Source organism: Sus scrofa, chromosome 1, assembly GCF_054392235.1.
Source record: "Sus scrofa isolate SSC_HxYL_T2T_F1_AM1 chromosome 1, Sscrofa_HxYL_maternal_Yorkshire_Landrace_v2.0, whole genome shotgun sequence".
Taxonomy (NCBI): Eukaryota; Metazoa; Chordata; class Mammalia; order Artiodactyla; family Suidae; genus Sus; species Sus scrofa.
This window is the reverse complement of record NC_139383.1, coordinates 166,851,429-166,871,245: the sequence shown is the minus strand read 5'-3', so window position 1 is coordinate 166,871,245 and position 19,817 is coordinate 166,851,429. Positions and strand designations below refer to the sequence as shown.

Below are 19,817 nucleotides of genomic sequence, written 5' to 3'. Positions count from 1 at the left end.
CTCTATCCCTTTTATCATTTTAACTGGAAATTTCTGATTAACACTAACGTTCATTCATTTGCTTGCTTATTCTCTTATTTGTTTCTTATGTTCATTATTAATACATAGTTGTGACTCTCAGAGTGCCAGGCTGTGTTAATCACCGGGAAATAATCATGCATTAGAGAGTTATTTTATACATGCAAAGTGACTATGATATGTAACATCTGAGATACATATGCTCTTACCAATTAGTAAAAGATGAATAATTTTTCATATTCTGCCATGGAATGTTGAGATTACACATCAAAGTCACTATTAAAAGCAAAGTGTGACTGAAACAATATTAGACAATCTTGCTTTATCCATGCCAAAAATACAGAAAATCTAAATGCCAAGAAGATGGAATCAATCAGTTTTAAGTCCTAGTAGTGTTGCATAAATAGGCTTCAGGACCAACACTTCAGTCTTTCATATGCTTTAGCTAGAACTTCATGGGAATGTGCAGTTAGTGGCTACTGAAGTTTTCCTAATAGAACTTGAATCTGAATAAGAAGAACTATGGTTTCCTTCATTATGTATGTTCCCCCTGCTATATCCTCAATACTCCCAGAACTGTAATTGTCATGAGAAATCTCCCATTATGTGTTCATTTAACTGAATAATTACATTTAATCAAAATACTGTTCTGAGGCACTGAAATATATTATTCCCCAATTAGACATGAAGTAGTATACAAATAGTCCTAGGAAACTAACATACAGTACATTTTTAGGGACATGCACTGTCTTACAGCACTGGTTTCCTAAAAGTTGTCTTGTACTGAGTAAAGTACCAAGAAAATAAAATAGTGAATGTTCCTTTTGCCTATTTTAGATTTTACACATGGAAGGAGAAACAGTCCAGGCTTGATCTACTTCATTTTCTGTTTGTGAAGACAGCCTAGGGTCTACTGGTTTTGAGTAGCTCAGCCTGCCTGCCATAACTTTATATATATATATTTTTGAAATTTATTTAATTTCTGGTAGATTTTTATTTCAGTATTTGAAATAGGAGAAAAACAGTACTGAAGCTTGGTACAGAATAATTTTATTATTGCATATGAGTATTAGATTCAGTGTCCTATCTACCTCAGAAGGACACAATAAGAACAAATACTTTGAGCAGAAGAAGTCCTCAAATGTACCTGTCTTAAGAACCCTAAAATATGTATTTCTTGTCAAATTGTCAGTTAATTCCTTTAAAGATGTAAAATTGACTTTCAATGAATAGAAAATAAAAAGAAAGGAGGAGTGACTAAGAGAAAATACAAAGGGCAGTGGTAAAATGGAACATTTTTAAACAGTTTTGTTAAAGTGTCTTGGAGTCAACAGATGTTCTGTTTTTAACAAGTTGTAGCTCACCTAGGTGTGGATAGCCACCAAATGTTGATTTCCAGAAATTCCATTTCAGCTGACTAAAAATCATTGAATTGCTAAAGGCAAAGACAGTATCTTTGTTCCTGATGTCATATCACCCTGCCTGTCTTGCTGTCCTAATCTGCTCTAACCAAAAAGAACAAAGAGTCTGACAAGAGAAATCTGAAGCTATCAAGAGAAATAAGAGTCTTACATGACAAGACATACACACCCCAGCCTTTGGTCATGCTTCTCTTACATACCCTAAGATGAATGCACTCTGAACTGATGTGTTGGATAGTTGTTTTGTAAATATGCTTCTTTTAATTCTGTAACATTTGTAAATTATCAGCCATTTTTATTTTGAAATTTTGGTATGTTTTTAATTCTACAGCCAAATGGTAGGGTATTATATGCAAAGGATGGCATACAACAAAGTTACTTTTATCATTGTACGTTAAATCATTATTTTTCAATACAAATAATCCATAAATCAAAGACTAGCTCAGAAACAATGCAATTTGGTGGGACTAGGGCATGCATTTGTTCAAATAAATGCATTTATATAAAGAGAGTCTATCTCCTGAGTAGAAAGAAGTATCTCTTTCAACCACCAAAACATGTAATTCTTGGTTTGACAACTGGCTTACAGGTCTCCCATGCTGTAAGAGAAAAGTGTCCCCTTGTCAATTACAATCTTTCATGGATTTGTTGTGGGGATGTTAAATAATTTTTCTTTTGGAATAACAAATATACAAAGGTTGATTGTTAAAAAGACACAACAAATTTCACCATATAATAGATTGTTATTTGTAGTGTTACTATTTTCTTTCCAGCTTTCTGTTTAAATAAAGATTGATTACACTTTGTATTCTTAATTGATAATGTATCTGCTGATTACACAGAAAAGAATACATATAGCATATAGGCATATAACAATTAGAGTGACTCAGGAGAGTCACAGTAATTTTATGATAAATAAACCCCAGAGTTGGTTTTTAAAATGGATGTTAGGGAGAGAGTCACCTGTTTCATTAGTCAACTCAAAGGATACTCAATATTCACACTTCTCTGAATATTAATATATTAAATCTGCAGTAGATGAATATGACTTTTCTTCGTAAAACACTGATGTCCTGATAATGTAACTCAAAATGATAAATTCTGTGCTTTAGAAATTTGGCAAGGCAGCTAAATTACAGTCTACTTAACTAAATAAGAAATGCTGAAGATATTTCTAATATAGAACTACATAGTGCCTCTTAAAATTTTATCTCATTTAAATACATGTGGTAAAGTTTAAAACACTTCTTTTGCTGCCTTCTTATAGAGAAGATTCCTCTACATGCTTGACCTGCAGTTTCTAACATTACAACATTCCTTTGGTTGAAATTTAAAAAGAAAACCATGGTCTTCCAAAATGCTAAAATTAAAATGAATATGCTTTACCATATTAGGTAATTTTAAAAGAAATTCTTTAGTTATCCTCATATTTCTTTATTACTACAAAATTTCTGAAAAAAAAATTTAAAAAGTCTTTTCTGGTTATTTTGGATTATTTCTCTCCTTTCCCTGGCACTATCTCAGTTTTACCCACACTACCCAGCTAAAATTAAACTTCTCAAAGTTATAAATACCTCTCACCTGATTAAAAGCATTTGGTCATTTCTCATTCTTTAAAGAACTTTCTTGGATTTTGTGACACCATTTTCATCTGGTTATCCTACCATTGCGTCTACTATTCAATCTAATTTTCTAATTCCTCTTTACTGCCTCAAATTCTGAATGTTTAACAGGGCACCACAGGTAAGTCTTTGGACCACTTCTGTTTTCTATCTGCATCCATTCCCTGGGTGTTCTCTCTAGATTTTTGTCATTAAATATTATCTATATTCTGAAGACTTTAAAATTTATACATCAGATTTAGAACACTTCTTTGAATCCTCTTTATATCCACTGCTTCAGATATTGACAATTTTGTGTATAATAAGCATCCAAATTGTAAAATAGACACACACAGACCATTCCAACCAATAACAGCTGAAGATACATGGAACATTCTCCAGGATAATACCACATCTTAGACCACAAAGAAAGTCCTAACAAATTAAAGATTTAAATAATACAAAGTATTTTCTCCAATCAAAGAACCATGAAACTACACAAACAGTGCAAGGGAAACAGGAATATCTACAAATACACGAAAATTAAGCACACTCTTAAACAACTGATGAGTCAAAAAAATCACAAAGCTATTACCTATAGCAGCTTGGGTCACTGCTGTGGCCCATTTTTGATCCCTGGCCTGGGAACTACCATATGCCAGAGGCACTGACAAAAAACAAAACAAAAAACAAACAAACAAAAAAACACCTTAAGACAAATCAAATGAAAACAATTTACATGTTATGAAATGTAATGAGCACTGTGCCAAGATGAAAGTATATGGCTATCAATGCACACATTTAAAATGAAGATATATCAACTGTTACCTCAAGAAACTAGAAAAAATTGAACAAACACTAAACTGAAACCTGGCAGATGAAGATAAAGACTGGACCCTCTGGATAGCCATAATAGACAAGAGAAAAAATAGAAAAATGGACACTAAGAGTTGTTTTTTTGAAAAACTAAACTGAAAAAATAAAATGGACGAATGCTTAAAGAAAAAACACTCAAGCAACTGAAATCAGAAATGGAAGAAGGGGCATTACAAATGAAGTCTCAGAAAAAAATGTATGACAAGAATACTATGAAAATTTTTACAACAAACTGGGTAACCTAAAATCAGTGTAGAAACACCAAACATACTAAGTCCTAGGAAGACTCATGAAGAGAAAGACTGAGCAGACCAGTAATGATAAGAAGATGGAGTCACTCAAAATCCCTAAAAGACCAGAATCAGATGGTTTCACTGGGGAATTCTATCAGAAATATAAAGAATAATTACCACAAATTCTCCTGAAACTCTTTCAAAAAATTGAAAAGATACTCTGTCAAGCTCTTTCTGTGAGGTCAACATTACCCTGGTACTAAAACCAAAGATAATCCAAGAAAAGTATGGGCCAATATTCCTGATGAATACCGATGCAGAAATAAATTTAACATTATACAAGAAGGATTATATAACACGAGCAAGTAGGATTTACTCTCTGGTGAGACATGGTTCTCATGCTTTAGACATAATTTTCTTTAGCTCTCTAAATAATTTTTATAAATAGCTGATTTTATGTCTGTCCAACATCTGAATCCCCTCAGAGACAATTTCTTTTGACTGCTTTTCTTCCCCTATGTACGCTGTGTGTTCCTATTTGTGTATGTTTAATAATATTAATCAAAAACTGGACATTTGTATTATATAATGTGGCAAATCTGGAAATCATTTCCTCTTCTCTCAGGGCGTTTTTGTTCCTCTGCCTATTGTTGTTATTATCTAATGATTTGGGGAACTATAGGGACTAAATCTGTAAGAATTATTTCCTATAGTATTAGATAACATCTTTTTAGTTAATTAGTGCTCAATTATTGGTCCACGTCCACGATTAACCAAATGCTTTGAAGCAATGATCCCCCTACCCTACTTCTCTTTACTAAGAGGCTCCATGTGCATGTTGAATTATGTTTTCCAGAGTCAGCAGTTTACAACACTGGTCTAGCCCTCATTTCCTACATGAATAGGACCCAAACGTCAGCCATGGATGACGTACAGGGCCCACTCATGATTTTCCTGAATATGGAAATAGTCTTCATTCATGCTCTGCCCTCTAGATCTCCAGGAATATGTGAATAGGTGTCTTTCAGAACTGCTATGGGCAAACCATTTCCAGGATGGATGGATATCCTTTTTAAACTTTTGGCCAAGCTCTTGTTTTCCAAACTGGCTTCCTCAGACAGCTGTGAAGTTATAAAAGTGCCACTGCTTGTTTCAAGAAATGCCCTAAAGATACAGCTTTTCCCAGAGTATCAGCTTAGGTCAAATAAAAATTTCCATCAAGCTGTTCCAGGGAAATAAAAAGAGTGACAATGCCCCAAGTGTGGACTTTGAAGAGTTCAAAACTGAATTATCTCCCTCCACAGCTGCTAGGAGGCAGTGTTTTCAGCTGTCATGGCTGTTGTAGAGCTGGGGAGGGTTAGGTAAAGTAGGGGAGAGTGACGTGTTAAAAGATCACACAAACCTGCTGTTTTTATGGAAGTTCCATAGGTTTTCTCGAACAAATACTCTTCAAATAGATGCAAACCTTTGGTTAATTTTCAAATTTCTGAAAATGATGATTTTTGACTATTTTACCAGTGGATTTTTTTTTTTTTTTAAATGGAGAACACATTTATGGATGTTCTTACTGTATAGCCCCAGAGGTACCATCTTAGCCATTCATTTTAAACCATTTGCAAAAGGCCATTAATTTTCCTTGAGATGCTGTTTCAAAATTAAGCAATTTAAAATTACTTCTCATCATCATCTTTCCTAATTGTGGTTTGGCCTTTGAACCACAGGATGCTTTATATGTACATTGGTTCTCTCAACTAAGACCTCATTTGCAGGCACATTATTTCATACACAGCACATTTTCATATTAAGAGGAAAGGCCATATTTTTTACCCATAGTCATTTAACTTCCTCTGCAGATAATTTTGAAATACAAACAAGCGGGGAGGGTAATCCAATTACCCTTTTACCTCCCTGAAATTTAAAAACAACGCTAATATTATAATAAAGAAAATGTGTAGGAAGGATATGTGTATGTGACTACACCTAAATATTACAAAGTACATTTATAGTCAATCACTTAATATAAAACCCCAAGTGCTACAACTGAAGGAATTGAAGGACCTTATTATTCTCTCTAAAAAAGTGATTTCCCAATTCATGAATTGAGTGTTTTATGGAAAATATGTTACTGAAACTTTAAATGGGTCATTTAAAGTAATTATGAAGCATAATTAAACAAACTGCATGTCTGAAGTTACTTTGAAAAATACTACTTTATGCATGCTTAACAAATTTGTTTTTGAAAACTGACAATGCAGAGACCCATAAAGAAAGCTAACATTCTAAGACCCACTGAATCTTTTTTCCTTTTGCGCCTTTTTTCTTTTTAGGGCTGCACCCATGGCATATGGAAGTTCCCAGGCTAGGGGTCGAATCAGAGCTGAAGCCACTGGCCTAAGCCACAGCAGTGTGGATTCAAGCTGCGTCTGCAGCCTACACCACAGCTTACGGAAACACCAGATCCTTAACCCACTAAGCTAGGCCAGGGATCAAATCTGCATCCTCATGGATGCTAGTCAGGTTTATTAACCACTGAGCCAGGAGGGGAACACCAAGACCCACTGAATCTTAAAGACCAAAGGAAATATTTACATCATGCCTTAATTTGATTTTCCTACTTTAAATTTGGAGGGTTTTTTTGTTTATTTGTTTTGTTTTTTGGCTTCACCTATTTATTTAAGCTTAGTAAACTGTGTGCAAAACTTGTATGGATTCAAATCTTGTCAAAGTAGGAGCTGTCTAAACAATGTGTAGGAGTAAGGACAACTTTGTTGCCTAAATCTTTTTCTCTAAGTTTATATGCCTTTAGAAGAACATTTTTAAAAACTTAAAACTTTAAAGAATAGAAATAAAACCAAGAAATCTTGCTCCTTATAGATAACTGGAAAATACCAAGGTATGGGAAAGGAAATATAAACTACTACAAATACCATTATATAATAAACATTTATTTAGACATGAAGCACAACTAATTTCATATATTTACATTGACATGTCCTTACATAATGTTCAGTTATTCATTAGCGCTGTTTTTCTGAATTCATATGACATTTTTTTCTGATGTTTTCTAGTCATGTCCACACTAAAAGCTATCTAAGAGTTATCAGATTGAATCTGCATTTGCTCATTGTTCAGTTACCATAGAGGAAGGGTTGGTTACTGCTATAAGAACTGCCTGGTAACTATTTAAATTGTGTTGCTTTGTGTTAGGCTGTGTTGGCCTCAGTTTCCCTTGTTTATTTTTCTTGTGCTGATTTTGTATCTGATTTCAAGAACATGCTTTATTTTTAGTCGTCTACCCACCTCAACTTGGATTAGTGTTATGACAATCCTCTGATGTAATCATTCTCAGATGTGTTCCAAAGAGCCCAGTGAAATACCTTTGAAAGCATCATGCTGTGGGTGCATGAAAACAGTGTACGTTATGCTCACAGCTCCACCTCTGCATTGTTTGATGTATGTATACTTCTCTCTTCACATATTTGGTTCCTGTCTCAAATTTCACTTGAAAAATCAAGAGAAAAGAAATAAAACCAAAGAAAGGCAAACAATTAGGGAACAGAGAAACAGGCAAACAAAAAACATACACATAACACACTAACTTGTTTGCCTCAATGATACCTTGGTTTCATTTCTGAAGGCTCTGAAATAAATATATACTCTTTCTATTTCTCTTAGATCTGTTAATAAACTATGTGGTGCCCAGGGATGTAAGTATTAGGAAAGGCATCCTACAGAAAAGAACAAACCCTTTTGTTTTTGGTCCTCTCCCGTTTTCAGATTTTCAATTTTTCTGTAAGTCCAAGAACAAAAGCATGGAAAAATGTTCATGCTTTTAAATGCTTTCAGCTTAGATTCACACCTAATGTCCTTAATCAAATCTTGGCACTACATATATTTTTGGAATAAATTCATGATGGCCTAGTATAATTTAATTATGTGCAACAAATTTTTCCAGCAAATATAACAAGGAAGTACTTTAATGCTATTTGTTGCAGTGTCAACTCATTTCTGCACACCCTGTCCCTTGTCTAGTTCTTTCATCAGAGCTAGCTTGGCAATGCATCATACAAAATAATGCAAACAAATCTTACCAGAGCCAGTAGACTGTTTTACACATACATCCAAAATTGCCTTTCCATTTACCTATCTGAGGTGTCATTCTGTTGCTCTTTACTTGGGACTTTTCCAAAGTTGACTTTGTATTTTGGCTATTTGAATTGGCTTCTGCCCTTCCTGCTTGTTTAAGTGACTTATTCAGATCCTGTTATCTGCATTACAAAACTCTGACACTCTATTCATTATCTTCCCATATATTTCAATCTTCATATATCATATTCTGGTACAAAGAATATTCATAATCTCTGCCCTGTGAGATCCCTCTGAAACAGAATCTATTTGTATGTGTGTCTCAACTAAGGAAATGGGTGATGGAAGGGTCACACTCCATAAACAATTGCAAATTCCAAGGGCAGTGATCCTTGTTCACTTTCTGAGACCTGGGATCATCTACTGTAGAGTAATTAATGACTTACGTTCAAGTTCTCACTGGCTATAATTACTATTTCTACTGGAAGTGAAATTCACTAGGCTCCCATTACTCTCTAATCTTTTCTAGTGTAGGATGCATACAACCCCTCAGTTTGAACCTAAAGTGCTATTACAGGGGAATTATAGCAATGTGTTTCTCTATTCCAACAACTGAAACAAAAAATATAAAATATTTTGTGGGTTCATTGTTCTTTAGAGTTGAGAAATCTGTCAATTTGGGATCAAATTTGGAAATGACTAGATGTCAGGAAGCAGTGGCAGAGAGAAAAAAATACATTTTCATTCTTATTTCCAGTGCAAAAAAAGAATGAGGTTAGAAATAAGCCTGATGTAAGGGGAAAGAAGAAATGTTGAATGATAAACTCACTCAGATTTCCAGTGATTTTCTCAACCCCCAAATTTTTCTGTTATATTAAAAGTTTACCTGCTTTCATTCTCTGCTTCTGCAACACAAAAAACTCAGCAATATCCCTACTTTCCCAAAAGAGGGCTGTGTGGAAGAGTCCTCCACATGGACAATAAATCTCAATAAAGCTGTTAATAAGTATCTCCTCTGTTCTTTTAGAGAGTTCAAAACATAAAATCAACTTTTGCAATGTGTAGAGTAGAAAATCTTGACTGAAAAAAAAATCAAGGAAAAAAAGGTAAAGAGAACAATATCCATCAATGATATATATAATAAAATTTTTGAAAAAATCTTTAATTATAAATATATGATTTAGAGGATATGAATACATAATGATGGAAAATGAAAGGCATTTTTGGATACAGTAGAAAACTTAAAAAGTGAAATTACAGAACAATTTAAAATGCCAAATTTAAAAATCCATCAAATCGGATTGAGATTGGATGCTACAGAAAAAGAAACATCAGTGACAACTTGAGGACAGGTTAATTTTAAAAACTAAACCATAGACAAGTTTTTTTTATGGCCATACCTCAGCATGTGGAAATTCCCAGGCTAGGGGTCAAATCAGAGCTGAAGCTGCTGGCCTACATCTCACCCATAGCAATGCCACATCCTTAACCCCCTGAGCAAGGCAAGGGATTAAGCCTGAATTCTCATGGATACTAGTCATATTCTTAACCTGCTGGGTTAACCCAACGGGCATGCCCAGAAAAGATTTTTTTAAATGCAGTATTAACATGACTGACTGTGGGACTATATTACATCATCTCATATCTGGATGACTGGAATTCCAAAAGATCAAATGAAAAAAGATGGGGCAATTACACAGCTTTGAAAAAATGACTTGTATATTTAAATGAAATCAGAGCTGACAAACTTCATGAAAATCGAAGGTGTGGGGGTAGTTATCTCTAAAACAGAGAAGGAAAATAACAGTAAATCTAAAATCTTATATCCAGCAATATAACATTTAAAAACAAGACCAAAAAAGGATATCTTCAGATAAATGAAAGCTAAAATTATTCATTGCCAGTAGATCCACACTACCAGAACTGCTAAAAGAAGGTCAGGATGAAAAGAACTGAAACCAAAAAGACACGCTGTTGTGCATTAAACAACAAAGTGCTTCAGTAATAGTAAATGTTTTTGCAAACTCAGTAAATTTTATGATTTCTTATAACACATTTATTCAAATGACAATTGTATATAGTAAAAACAATGTCCAGGAGGAATAATAATTTTAAAATGAAATATTTAACAATACCAACAAACCCTGATGGAGTTGATAAATGGAATTTTACCACTGTAGGTGTTCCACACTGAAGGCAGAGTCTAAAAAAATTGCTTTGGAGTTCCCATTATGGCTCAGTGGTTATCGAACTCAACTAGTATCTATGAGGATGCAGGTTCAATACCTAACCTCGCTTAGTGGGTTAATGTCCAGCATTGCTGTGAACTGTGGTGTAGGTCTTGAACTTGGTTTAGATGCTGCATTGTTGTGGCTGTGGTGTAGGCTGGCAGCTACAGCTCCGATTGGACCCCTAGCCTGGGAACTTCCATATGCAGTAGGTCTGGCCCTAAAAAGCAAAATAATAATAATAATTATTATTATAAGTTTTCCCTAACAATGTAATTCATTGATAATTTATTACAAAATAATGAGACATATCTAAGGAGCCAATAGAGTAGAAAACTAAAAATAATTGATCAATGTAAAGTTCAAAGAAACAAAAACACAACCAATATCATAATAATTAAATGTAAATTAAACCCTTAATTTTAAAGTAGAAATTGTCAAGTTAGACGAAAAGAAACAATGATATAATGTTTACACATACTAAACACCACATAAATGCATGAAAAAAATGTAAAGGAAATAACATGCAAACACTAATCATCAATAAAGTAGGTGTGGCTTAACATGCAAAGTGGATTTCAAGAGAAGGAGTATTAATTGGTAAAAATACATTTCAAAATAGAAAGGGATTAATTTTTCAAAACGACATGACAATTCTATATGTAAATGTCAAGAGTTTGTAGTTAATGGAACAAAAGTTGGTAGATTTAAGTGATAAGTCATCTAGTTTTGTGTATTTAATACTTAAAGTAACTAATAGTAAAATAAACATAGGACACTGAAAAGGCTATCAACTAAATTAGCATGTTTAGAAGACCATACTCAGTAGCTGCTGAGTATACATATTTTCTTAAGTGTATATGAACCATTTCCTTCAAAGTCATAAAAATATCTGAATAAAGTTCAAAGTATGGATATATTTCAGACATCAATTAAAAATTATTTTATAGTAACTTTGAATGGTGTATTATCAATAAAAATATCAAATCCCTATGGTATATACCTAAAACCAGTTACCATCATAAATCAACTATACTTCAATTTTAAATTTTTTTGAAAAAAATTGGCAAAATATTTAGGAAATCACCCTATATTTAAAAAATTAAGCAAAATAACCTAAAAATAACTGAGTCATTCAAGTAGATAAGAAAAATGGAAACATTTCCAACTGAATGTTCATGAAAACATGGCACTTAAATGTTTGAGATGCATTAAAACAGTGCATACAGCAGTATTTATAGCTTTGATAACAAATTTAAAGCATATCTAAAATTATATTCTTTAAAATATTCTTCTTTAAAATTATTCCACTTTAAATATTTAAAGAAAATGTATGTTATATTAAACCCAGAGTATACAGAAATAAAAATAGCAGAAACAATAACATTTAAAAAGATACAATAGTGCTAACACTAGCAAATCTAAAAGTTGATCCTTTTAAATGATTAATGAAATTGATTAACCCCTAATTCAAGAAAATAAGGATAACATAAATTACAGCTATCAGGAGTTACAGAGGAAATCACCAGAGATTTTTGAGAAATCTTAATAAGGAAATACCAGGAACAACTTCATGCTAATGACAAGACAAACCAAGCTGACAAGCTTTTTGTAAAAACACCACTTGGAAAATAAGAACAAAATGTAAATCAGGCTGGTTTCCCATATATGTTTAAAAATATACTTTGTAACCACAGCTCTTACAAAATCTAAGACCAAGATGCTGCCAATGATTAATCACACTTCACATTTACATTAAAAAAGTATACTCTTTCAGAAATCAAAGGCAGTTAAGAACTACTTGTTAACTCATTTTTTTGATATCAACTAAAAACTGAACTTAGATGCCAAACCCATCTCTTTTTAAATCAAGACCCAAATGAGTCTTATCAGTGATACAAATCACCTGTCTACATAATTCACCACTAACAGAATAAAGATCACATGCTCACCTGATTACACTCTCAAAAGCCTTTAACAAAATCAATACACATTTATGATAAAAACTCTATAAACTTAAGAGCCAATCATCTTCAATCTGATAAATATCATCTATGAAAAGAAAAAACTGTAGCTATTATAACAATGGTGTTCAATTCAGTAAGAAAAGGCACAAAGGTAGAATTAAAATTGCCATTATTCACAGAAAACTTAATTTTGTATACAGATAAACCAAGGAAACTCATGAAAATTTACTATAAATAAGTGACTTAGCGAGGCATGGGGACACATGATCAATATAGTAATTATTTACTAGCAACAAAAACTTTTAAAAATTAAGCACAAAACAATACCTTTTGTACTAATGTCGAAATTGCAAACTTGCCGGTTATATACAAGTCGTTTTTCCCTAAAAGGTAAAAATATTGTAAAGTGTAATTTAAAATGATCTAGGAGTTCCCGTCGTGGCACAGTGGTTAACGAATCCGACTAGGAACCATGAGGTTGCGGGTTTGGTCCCTGCCCTTGCTCAGTGGGTTAAGGATCCGGCATTGCCGTGAGCTGTGGTGTAGGTTGCAGACGCAGCTCAGATCCCGAGTTGCTGTGGCTCTGTTGTAGGCCGGTGGCTACAGCTCCGATTCGACCCCTAGCCTGGGAATCTCCATATGCCGCGGGAGCGGCCCAAGAAATAGCAAAAAGACAAAAAAAAAAAAAAAAAAAAAAAAAGATGTAAATCAGGAATTGACAAAGTATAGCTTGCAGATCAATCTGGCCCACTGCCTGGTTATGTATGGTCCAAAAGCTAACATGTTAAAAATTTTTTAAGATACATGTACAGTCTTTGTCATATAGATGTGAACACACATCTAGGTGACAGAGATGATGTGTGTCCCACAAAGCCTAAATATTTAATCTTACCTTTCATAGAAAAGTTTGCAAGTCATTTAAATAAACATAGATATATGTCATACTCAGGGATTTGACTATATTAGGCTGTCATCTGTCTTTAACTTGATCTATAATTTCAGTGCGATCTGTACACATTCCCAGATTTTTTTGTTTGCTTTGGTAGAGACTGGCAATTTTACTCTAAAACATATGGTAATGTAAAATAATCTATACACCCCCAAAAATCTTAAAAAAGAACAAATTTAGAGGAAATATTTAGAGTGATAAAATATTCTGTCTTAATATTTTGTAGTTGATTTCAATAAGTAAATACATTTGTCAAAGCTGAAAATTTATCCTTAAGATCTATGCTTTATACTCTGAAATGTATAACCTTAGGTTAATGAAAACAAGAGAGAAGGAATAGAAACAGAAAACTGAGGGGAAAAAAATGCCCCTTATTTTTTTAAATTTCTTTTGTATCATTTTTTTTAGATTCCACATATAAATGATATCATAATTTTATCTTTCTCTGTTTTACTTTAGTTAGTATGATAATCTCTAGGTTCATCCAAGCTGCTGCAAATGGCCTTACTGCATTCTTTTTTACCACTGAGTAATACTTCATTGTATTTAAATACAGAAATAGACTTACAGATTTCAAAATCAAACTTATGGTTACCAAAGAGGAAATAGGGTGCAAGGGAGGGAGGGATAAATTAGGAGCTTGGGATTAACCTATATACACTACTATATATAAAATAGATAACTGACAATGACCTAATACATAGCACAGGGAACTCTACTCAATATTCTATAATCACCTATATGTGAAAGAATCTAGAAATGGATATATGTTTATGTATAACTGAGTCACTTTGTTGTACACCTGAAACTAACAACATTCTAAGTCATATACATGCCAATAACATTTTTAAAAATGTCTTTGAAACTGAAACTTCAAGATGGCTTAATCCTCACTTGCATCAAGACAGGTAAATGAAACAACTTAAAATTTCTTTGCTCATTACAATAAGAAATTTTGTTTGCATTGTGCAATATCCTTGCCATCGTCCAGGCCTGAGCAGCATCAGTATTTGAAATCAGGTCCTGTTAATCTCCTACTTTGGTCTTGTTCAAAGTTAATCTATTTTAGGTCTTTTGCATTTCCATATGAGCTTTATTTCATTTATTTTAGCTGCTCCATTGCAGAATGCTGAATCCTTAACCGCCAGACCACCAGGGAACTCCCATATGAGCTTTAAACTAGCTGTCAAGCTAATAAAGCCTGCTGGGATTTTGACTTTGGCTGCCTTTAATTTGTAGATGAAATTGAGGAGAATCAACATCTTAACACTGTTGTGTTCTAACTTATAAGTGAAATATAAAGTGAATGAAGTGTATCTCTTTACTTATTTAGCCACTCTTTAGTTTCAGCAATGTTTTATACTATTCAGCATATAGGTATTGCACACTTTTTTCAGATTTAGTTTTAAGTATTTTATACTTTTAATGCTAATGAAAATGGTTCTTAATCTTTTATTCTTCATTGCTTATATACTTGCATTTAATATTGATCTTATATCCAGCAATCACGTGAAACTCAGTCATAATGGCATTTTGTATGTTCCATAAGATTTTATCTTAATTGTGTATGTATTGAGATTGAATATCAGTGTTTGATGTGCTATTGTTGGCGTCCTTCCCTGTTTTCTATAATCAACACATGCCTATTAGTACAATGATTCTCACCAAAAGCAGAGAGAACTCAGCCCCAGCTTTGGTCCTTTACACTGACTAATTTACCTTGGACACATTAATTTGACAACCATGACTTTTACTAGGTGTTTATATTAGGGGATATGAATGATTGTACATTAAAAATCTCACTATTCTTGATCTAGAAAGTCATTTTTCCAGAATATCAATGTGAGGTGCAAAGCTTCCTGGAATAAAAATAGGGATTTTTTTCTATGTTCTTTCTAACATGCACTCTGACCACACTTCAATGGTGGCTAATTTGAGAAGCCATCAGCTTCAACTTTAATGTACTCTGAAATGACTGTGGGCTTAAGCTCGGAAAAGTTTCCCTTTTTAGCATGAATTTATTTTCATTATATATAATAAAACATGAGGTCTGGCCAAGCTATTAGAAATTGGGTACTCATCCATTCATTCAGAGTCTTCACTATATGCCCACTGTGTGTTAAGAATGGTCAAATACCTAACTTATCAAATTATTTTTCTACTCAATGAGAAAATACGTTTTTTGAAAATATGCACACAGGAGCATATGCTCTCCTGAGAGCTCGGCCAGAGAAGAGTCTCAGTCCAGTAGCTCAAATCTGAAAAAGATTGGCTATATTATATGCTTCTACCCTTATTTGGTTTACCCTTTAAATGTAAACCACTTGCTAGAATTTTGACTATGAGACAGATGAATAAATGAGGATAAAGTGTTATTTTTTTTCCCCTATCTATTCATGTTGCACAACCCTGCTTCCTTCATGTTTGGAGCAGATCCTGCCATTCATTGCTCTACTTGCTGTTTACAGAAGCTAATAAAACTAAGTAGTTAAGTGAACTGTTATCTGTTATCTTTAGTTTCTCTAGTAACTATCTCTCCCTGAACCCTCTCCCTCTTTTCATAAAAACACACAGATATGCTAAGTCAATTAAATATGATCTGGGGCAGAGTGAGGATGCTAGCCCTGGAGGCAGCATTTCAGATCGCTCTGAAACACTGCTCCAAGAGGCTGGGGAAGACCAGTATGTGGGTGATTTTGGTGAAGGGGTAAGTCCATGCCGTCAAGCACACATGGTGCAGAAGGTCAGAACAACAACAAAGACAGATTTAAAGAGTCAGAATTTTACTCCAAAATATAGAAAGGAAAGGAATAATCAAGAATGACGTAGGGGAAACTAAGTTATAATACTATTTATCTAAACACATTAAGGAAACAATTTCAAGAGCATTTATAAAAAAAATCTGGTAACGGAAATTATGTTTTCTTAAGTATATTAATTTGAAAATATCTTTCCCAAATAACTGATTTTTCTCTATAAATGAGCAGTTTTAGAATAAATTAGCATATGCAAACAGAAGAACAAAAACAAAACACCTATGATTCAGTTCTGATTTTCTCATTTTACAGAAAGGGTAACTGAGATCCAGAGGTTAAACAACTTGACCCAAATTTCTAATTTAGTAGTTTTACAGAGACTTGGGTTGATGTCTATTAAATATTGTGTAAAAACAGTCAGTAATCAAGAGGAACACATAAAAGATTTAGGTTCCAAATTTTGAGGAATTAAAGCACCTTTAGAACATAAAACATACACAGTGATACTGAAAAGTGATGAATGATATTGCTAATAAGCCCAAAGGTGTGGCAAGTGGAAGTGAAGAGGGGGGGCTTGGAATGGTAATGAGCATCACACATTCGTATATAAAGGGTTCATATCAAGCTATCATGTCCTGAACTTCATTTGTTTTAGGAGATGTTAGTACTGTGTTTTCTAAATATTACATCTTTTTAAACCACAGCAATCTTGGGAGGATAAAAATACATCTATCTTTGTCACAATTGCTGTATTTATTGGATTTATCATAATTTTCCCCTGGGTGTCATCTGCTGTTCCAACAATTGAAATGAATCATAAAAAGTAAAACAATTTGACATCAAAATTATCAAATACAATATGATAGACCATGTAAAATAAATTTGAAGGAGTTTTTCATGTATATCAAAGTGTGTCTATGGCAGTGAGGCAATTATGTATTAGAGAGAAGAAAATTGTTGGGGATTACTCATGTTTCATTCTGCTGTTAAATTAAATTTACCTCTTTCATAATTGCTAAATTGATCCCACCTTGCAGGTACCAGAAACTAATATATGTGTTGTGGAAGATTTTTCAAAAGTATAAAATTATGTTGAAGTGCTACTATTTTTTTTTTCCTATTTAACTCCTTTCCTTCTTCTAGAAAATATTTTATAGGACACAAGCTGATATGTTAAAAAAATAAATTTTGGCTCTTCAAATGTTTTGAGAATATTCAGTGTCTCTGAGGAGCAGACATGTTTCCATATACCTTCTACTAAATAAAACTAAAATGTCTATACATTATAACTAAAACAAACAAAAGACTTTGAGAGGTGAGAGAAGAGAGCTGGCCAGCTGGGGACATTCAAAACCAACGAACAATATGGTGATGTGTTTCCTAGACTCCATTTTTTTTAGGGCTGCACCTGCAGCACATAGAGGTTCCCAGGCTAGGGGTGGAATGAGAGCTGCAATTCCAGCCTACACCACAGCCACAACAATGCAGGATCCTAGCAGCATCTGCAACCTAAACCATGGCTCACGGCAACACCACTTCCTTAACCCACCGAGCAAGGCCAGGGATCGAATCTGCATCCTCATATATGCTAGTCAGGTTCTTTTCTAATGACCCATGATGGGAACTCCCCTTGGACTCTTTTTATTTCATGTATTTCAGATTTAGAGCTGAAGAAATTCAACCCAGAAATGCCAATGTGCACAGACAAAAAACCGAAAGACAAAAGCCTACCATCTCTAGCCAAATGAGGAAGAGCGAGCCAGTTTTTTGGACAATGTGCCTTTAAAGGCAGTTAAGTTTTAGACACTATCTGCTTAAATTCAGACATGATCTACAGAAGAGACACTGGTGGCTCTACCAAACCCCATGTCAGCAAAGGCCAAGTGGGGGAGCCATCTTCCAACTTCATAGAGATGTAATAAGGTACCTGTCTGGTTTGTGTCAGTGAAGGTCAAATAAAGAGCCAGGACTTCTATCATTACTGGGCCATAATACCACCCTCACCCTCCAAATTGCTAATGGACACATGTGGAAGTCAGGACACCCACTCCCACTCAGGAATAACAAAGGGCCTCCTCCTTTAAAGTGTCAGTGAAGCCCAGGTGAACAAATGGCAATTCAACCTCCTCCTGAAAATAATGATGCAGCATCTCTCCTTACCCTCTCCCCCCATAGCTGGCAAAGCAAACCAGCTAAAAGAGAACACTGAAATAAGAACTATGGTCTCTTAACATGAAAATATCAAGTTTCGTTTGAAAATAAGTTTCATAGCAGGAACAAGGAAAATATCAAACTAAATAAAAAATAATTAATGGATGCCCGACAGCAAGATGACATGTTAGAATTACCTGACAAATGTGTAAATTATAGGAGATAGATGACTTTCTTTGTTGGTTTATCCTTCTTGTATATGCAATGTTCTCAGAATATTATACAGGCTCAACACATGCTTCTTGGGTGAATGAATGTCACCTAGAAACTAAATTTTTTACTATAGGTTTTCAGCCATGTTTATAACCCTTGAGTAGCAATGCAGCTCCTGATTTAAAAAAGAGGACATTAAGGATGCATATGCAGAATCTGGCTGAATTGCATATAGAACCACTTGAAATTAAAGAAAAATAACTGATTGTATTAGTAAGATTACTTCAAACTTTTGATTTTAGTAGGACACCAAAACATCTTTAGTTTGTCATATTTGTTGCTAAATTTTTAATTTTCATTTGGTTGTAACATTCCACTCATTTGAAAATGTTTGGTAATTTTTGGTTTCTATATAAACTTAATATTGACAGGAACTTAAGTTTTCACTTAATTGTTTTTGTTATTGATAGTACTGGCCTCTTTTTAAAAATTTATTGTAGTTAATTTACAATGTTCTATCAATTTCTGCTGTACAGCAAAGTGATTTGGTTATTTTCAAATATCTTAGCTTTTAAGAATGATGGAGAAATGAATGATGCTGAGTTGGGTGGATATTCTATAGAAGGTATGTTGAATTTTTATGCTTTTAGTATCTAATATTTTAAATTTATATATTTATGCATTATAAATATATTAGTCCTAATAAAGTAGCATGAATATAGTTGCAGGTATAGTTTGTGCCATTATTCAAGGATTTATAACGGAAAAACCCACAAGTGGCTTTTTTTTTTTTTATTACTCAAATGAATTTATCACATCTGCAGTTATGATCATCACAATCTGATTTCACAGGATTTCCATCCCACAGCCCAAGCACTTCCCCCCAACCCCCAAAATGTCTCTTCCGGAGACCCTAAATTTTTCAGTGTCTGTGAGTCAGCATCTGTTCTGCAAAGAAGTTCAGTCTGTCCTTTTTTCAGATTCCATATGTCAGTGAAAGCATTTGATGTTGGTGTCTCATTGTATGGCTGACTTCACAAGTGGCTTTTTTTAAAGTTTTATTGGAGCATAGTTGATTTACAGTACTGTGGTAATTTCTGCTGTACGACAAAGTGATTCAGCTATATATACACACACATCCATTGTCTTTTAGATTCTTTTCCCACATAGATATCACAAAAAATTGGGTAGAGTTCCCTTCCCCAGCAGGTCCCCATTGGCCAATCATTCCATGTACTTCAGTGTGCCAAACAAGTGGCTTTAATTTTTACCGTTTTGAAACATTGGGTCTAAAAATAGTACTCCTGCTAATAAGTGT

The 19,817-nt window shown here is 33.8% G+C and overlaps 1 long non-coding RNA gene across 4 annotated transcripts in view; it reads right to left on the bottom strand.

Annotated features, from left to right (window-relative positions):
- Nucleotides 1-19,817, bottom strand: part of LOC110261625 (uncharacterized) — a 128,507-nt gene that overhangs the window by 56,478 nt on the left and 52,212 nt on the right. The window contains exons 3-4 of one of the 4 annotated variants that reach the window (XR_014841144.1): nt 7,450-7,650; nt 2,214-6,057 (exon numbers count right to left, since the gene is read on the bottom strand). The exons of the other annotated variants lie outside the window; for them this stretch is intronic. This is a non-coding gene — a long non-coding RNA (uncharacterized LOC110261625). Of the gene's footprint in view, nt 1-2,213; nt 6,058-7,449; nt 7,651-19,817 lie in introns of those variants that run through there. 4 annotated transcript variants of the gene reach the window in all.